Raw genomic sequence first — 6076 nt, 5'->3', positions numbered from 1 at the left:
GGGACTGACAGTTCCAGCTAAAGTACACCATTGGCTGTTACATTTCACACACCAGTCAATCAGACCCACATCTGTGAAACAAGAGATATGTCTATAAATTGAAGCATTTTTTTTCTAATTTTCTTCCCTTCTTTTGAAATAAAATGGTTAATCTAGCATATGTTTTGCTTGTTTTCTTATTATCTCTGAAAATTTCTCAAGATAGGTCATGTTTATCATTCAGGGTAGCAGGTACCCGTTATTAATAAAAAATGAAGAAAATCAACAGTTTTTTGTAAGAAACTGCTGAGTTATAGAAAGAATGAAAACTATTGTAGATAAAATACTCAATGGAAAGAAAGAAAATTATATCTAGTTCAAACATAAGATTGTAAAGAATTTCATCAGCAATGGGTTGCTGGCATCAGAGTACAAATACATCCCCACTGAAACTTTTTAATTTTGAAAGGGGCTGACCTACATTTTAGCCAACTTTCAGGAACATTTCATGTAATTGATGTTAAATATGTATATTCTCATAAAATGCAAATATAATTATTTGTATATCATTTCTTATTATTGACATAGTTGATAAATTGATTAAATGCCAAGGGCAGATAAATCAAATTGTCTGACTGAATACAGTGCTCAATTGTAAGCAAAGTGCTTGAATAACTGCAGTTCTAAGGAAATTTATTTTCTAATAATCTATAAAAAGATCTAAATAACTTAAATATTAAGAGATTAACTAGATTTTCTAAGAAAACCATTCCTTGGAACTCTTAATGAAAGCCAAGAGATCAATTGGAGAGTGTCCATGTGTTGTTCATTGTAAAAGGGTAGGGATCATTAATCTCTTCCTTCTTGAGAATGCATTGCTGAAATAAATTTTATTTTATTGAAACATACTGATAAAGGCATCTAAAAGCTTATGTATTATTTTTTTTATTATTTACAACATATTTGAATTTCTTTTAAGCATTTGTGATGTAATACCTTTAAAATAATCATGTTTAAATAGAATTTACTCAGATAATTATTTTAAAAAATATCAAAATAAAATTGAAAAAAAAAATAACTGCAGATAAGAATGACTCTTGTTATTCAAATAAACCAAATTTAACAAAATTCCTTCATTTTTCAGCATCATTAGAGCACAAAATTACCCCCACCCCTTTTCAGGTGAATATCAAGATTGGATATGGCAAGGAGGAGGGATATTCAGACACCTTTTTCATAATTTTTTCAGTTATAATTTTGCATATTTATTGCATTTTCAATGTATTTTCTGCAAAAACATATAGTACAGGAATTCAAATTAAATTTCCCACTAGTGATCTCTTAGTTTCACCAAAAGTATAACTTTTAATTCAAGCTAGAACTGATTACATGGCTGAAACTGGCTTTGCTGCTGGATTGTGCCTCTTGTGCAAAAAACAAAGTAATCTAATTAGTTAACAGCAGTCAAATTTTAATTAGTCAATCAAATCTGATTAACACAAATTTGAAAGAGAATTACTCAATCTGTTCCAGTGTCTACATTCATAAAATACATGGCTTTGAATGAATTTATCAAACTGCGAGGGGTATATTTAAATGTTTTGTGCATTGATGATGTCCATAAATATTGATATTGTATTATTTACAATATTCACAGGAAATTTCAGCATAAATATTTATTTAAAACTATTTATATGTACATTTATTGAAAATATGAGAGCTAGGGCAAAAAATTTGGCCTTTTTTTTCATTATGTGCAGTCCCCATTGTAAGCCTCAATTTACCCAAACCCTCTAATCTTTTAACAGATAGTAAAAATTAACTAAAATATAATCTCAATGCCAAAAAATAGGAACTGCTTGATTTTTTGACTGTAATCAATGTTTATCCATGAAATCATACCTATTCTATGGAGAAATGAAAACATTAACAAAAAGTGGTCAATTTGGTGTATTTAGAACATATATCTATTGCTTATCTCACCTCCGGAATATTGGGACTGACAGTTCCAGCTTAAGTACACCATTGGCTGTTACATTTCACACACCAGTCAATCAGACCCACATCTGTGAAACAAGAAAAATGTCTATAAATTGAAGCATTTTTTTCTAATTTTCTTCCCTTCTTTTGAAATAAAATGGTTAATCTAGCATGTGTTTTGCTTGTTTTTTCTTATTATCTCTGAAAATTTCTCAAAATAGGTCATGTTTATCATTCAGGGTAGCAGGTACCCGTTATTAATGAAAAATGAAGAAAACCAACAGTTTTTTGTAAGAAAATGCTGAGTTATGGTAATAATGAAAACTAATGTAGATAAAACAATCAATGGAAAGAAAGAAAATTATATTTAGTTCAAATGTACATAAGACTGAAAAGAATTTTATCAGCAATGGGTTGCTGGCATCAGAGCATCAAATACATCCCAACTGAAACTTTTGTAAATTTGAAAGGCGGTGACCTATATTTTAGCCAATTTTCAGGAACATTTTATGAAATTGATGTTAAATATGTATATTCTCTTAAAAAACAAATATAATTATTTGTATATCATTTCTTATTATTGACATAATAAATAAATTGATTAAATGCCAAGGGCATATAAATCAAATTGTCGGACTGAATACAGTGCTCAATTGTAAGCAAAGTGCTTGAATAACTGCAGTTCTGATGAAATTTATTTTCTAAAAATCTATAAAAAGATCTAAATAACTTAAATATTAAAAGATTAACTAGATTTTCTAAGAAAACCATACCTTGGAACTCTTAATAAAAGCAAAGGGATCATCCGAAGAGTTCTCTTCCTTCTTGAGAATGCATTGCTGAAATACATTTTATTTTATTAAAACATACTAGACTGAAAAGAATTTTATCAGCAATGGGTTGCTGAAAAGAATTTTATCAGCAATGGGTTGCTGACATCAGAGCATCAAATACATCCCCACTGAAATTTTGTAAATTTGAAAGGGGATGACCTACATTTTAGCCAATTTTCAGGAACATTTCATGTAATTGATGTTAAGTATGTATATTATCATAAAATGTAAATATATTTATTTGCATATCATTTCTTATTATTGACATAATTAATAAATTGATTGAATGCCAAGGGCAGATAAATCAAATTGTCTGACTGAATACGATGCTCAATTGTAAGCAAAATGCTTGAATACCTGCAGTTTTGAGGAAATTAAATTTCTAATAATCTATCAAAAGATCTAAATAACTTTAATATTAAGAGATTAACTAGATTTTCTAAGAACCTTGGAACTCTTAATGAAAGCAAAGGGATTTATTAAAACATACTAATAAATGCATATAGAAGCTTATGTATTAATTTTTTTACACCATCTTTTGAATTTCTTGTAAGCATTTGTGATGTAATACCTTTAAAATAATCATGTTTAAATAGAATTTACTCAGACAATTATTTTAAAAAATATCAAAGATATTGAAAAAAATAGTTGCAGATAAGAATGACTCTTGTTATTCAAATAAACCAAATTTAAATAGAATTCCTTCATTTTTCAGCATCATTAGAGCACAAAATTACCCCCTCCCCCTTTTCAGGTGAATATCAAGATTGGATATGGCAAAGAGGAGGGATATTCAGACACCTTTTTCATAATTTTTTTCAGTTATAATTTTACATATGTATTGCATTTTCAATGTATTTTCTGCAAAAACATATTGTACAGGAATTCAAATTAAATTTCCCACTAGTTATCTCTAAGTTTCACCAAAAGTATAACTTTTAATTCAAGCTAGCACTGATTACATGGCTGAAACTGTCTTTGCTGCTGGATTGTGCCCCTTGTGCAAAAACAAAGTAACCTAATTAGTTAACAGCAGTCAAATTTTGTTATAAATTAGTCAATCAACTCTGATTAACACAAATTTAAAAGAGGATTACTCAATCTGTTCCAGTGTCTACACTCATAAAACACATGGCTTTAAATGAATTTATCAAACTGCGAGGGGGATATTTAAATGTTTTGTGTATAGATGATGTCCATAAATATTGATATTGTATTATTTACAATATTCACAGTAAATTTCTGCATAAGTATTTATTTAAAACTTTTTACATGTACATTTATTGAAAATATGAGGGCTAGGGCAAAAATTTTGGCATTTTTTAAGTAGGGGCAGTCCCCATTGTGAGCCTCAATTTACCCAAATCCTCTAATTTTTAAACAATTAGTAAACCTAACTGAAATATAATCTCAATGCCAAAAAAATAAGAACTGATTGATTTTTGACTTAAATCAATGTTTATCCATGAAATTATACCTTTACTATAGACTAATAGAAACATTAATAAAAAGTGGTCAATTTGGTATATTAAGAACACATATCTATTGCTTATCTCACCTCTTGAATATTGGGACTGACAGTTCGGGCTTAAGTACACCATTGGCTGTTACATTTCACACACCAGTCAATCAGACCAACATCTGTGAAACAAGAAATATGTCTATATATTGAAGCATTTTTCTATTTTACTTCCCTTCTTTTGAAATGAAATGGTTTATCTAGCATATGTTTTGCTTGTTTTCTTATTATCTCTGAAAATTTCTCAAGATAGCTCATGTTTTCATTCAGGGTAGCAGGTACCCGTTATTAATGAAAAATGAAGAAAATCAGCAGTTTTTTGTAAGCAAATGCTGAGTTATGGTGATAATGAAAACTAATGTAGATAAAATAATCAATGAAAATAATCAGAATTTTATCTAGCTCAAATGTACATAAGACTGAATTTTTTTTTATCAGCAATGGGTTGCTTGCATCAGAGCATCAAATATATCCCCACTGAAACTTTTGTAAATTTGAAAGGGGTGACCTATATTTTAGCCAATTTTCTGGAACATTTCATGTAATTGATGTTAAATATGTATATTCTCTTAAAAAGCAAATATAATTATTTGTATATCATTTCTTATTATTGGCATACTTATGAAATTGATTAAATGCCAAGGGCAGATAAATCAAATTGTCTGACTGAACACAGTGCTCAATTGTAAGCAAAGTGCTTGAATAACTGCAGTTCTGATGAAATTTATTTTCTAAAAATCTATAAAAAGATCTAAATAACTTAAATATTAAAAGATTAACTAGATTTTCTAAGAAAACCATACCTTGGAACTCTTAATAAAAGCAAAGGGAACATCCGGAGAGTGTCCATGTGTTGTTCATTGTAAGAGGGTAGGGTTCATTAATCTCTTCCTTCTTGAGAATGCATTGCTGAAATACATTTTATTTTATTAAAACATACTGATAAATGCATCTAACAGTTAATGTATTGATTTTTTATTATTTACACCATCTTTTGAATTTCTTGTAAGCATTTGTGATGTAATACCTTTAAAATAATCATGTTTAAATAGAATTTACTCAAATAACTATTTAAAAAAAATATCAAAGAAATTGAAAAAAATAATTGCAAATAAGAATGACTCTTGTAATTCAAATAACCAAATTTAAATAAAATTCCTTCTTTTTTCAGCATCATAAGAGCACAAAATTACCCCCTTTTTTCAGCTGAATATCAAGATTGAATATGGCAAGGAGGTGGGATACTCAGACACCTTTTTCATATTTTTTTCAGCTATAATTTTGCATATTTATATATTTGTATATTATATATATTTTCAATGTATTTTTTGCAAAAACATATTGTACAGGAATTCAAATTAAATTTCCCACTAGTAATCTCTGAGTTTCACCAAAAGTATAACTTTTAATTCAAGCTAGCACTGATTACATGGATGAAATTGGCTTTGCTGCTGGATTGTGCCCCTTGTGCAAAAACAAAGTGACCTAATTAGTTAACAGCAGTCAAGTTTTGTTGTAAATTAATTTCATGCATTTGACCAGACCTAGATATAGTTGTGACTGTAACAAAAATATATTGATATAGTTGCATGGTTTTGTTTTTTTTTTTTATGTCAATGAAATGTTATGAAGTCATATTTTTGTCTATTTTTTTTCATGAAGGTGGATTAAACCCGGATTGTCAGAAAATCTTCATAATTTCATAATCAGAGTAATCTAAATAAAATTGAAAGATTAAAAACACTGGTACAGAATGTTTAGGTCT

The 6076-nt window shown here is 28.5% G+C and overlaps 1 long non-coding RNA gene across 1 annotated transcript; it reads right to left on the bottom strand.

Annotated features, from left to right (window-relative positions):
- On the bottom strand, positions 1 to 5335 carry LOC134234679 (uncharacterized). The gene is made up of 5 exons (XR_009985226.1): positions 5115 to 5335; positions 4351 to 4433; positions 2733 to 2798; positions 1963 to 2045; positions 1 to 71 (listed from the first exon to the last, which is right to left on the bottom strand). It is a non-coding gene; the product is annotated as an uncharacterized LOC134234679 (long non-coding RNA).
- Between the last annotated feature and the right edge of the window lie 741 nt (positions 5336 to 6076).

Source organism: Saccostrea cucullata, unplaced genomic scaffold (genome assembly GCF_032062105.1).
Source record: "Saccostrea cucullata isolate Sc308-1 unplaced genomic scaffold, CSIRO_AGI_Scuc_v1 ctg3760, whole genome shotgun sequence".
Classification (NCBI taxonomy): domain Eukaryota; kingdom Metazoa; phylum Mollusca; class Bivalvia; order Ostreida; family Ostreidae; genus Saccostrea; species Saccostrea cuccullata.
This window is presented reverse-complemented; position numbering and strand designations above follow the sequence as displayed.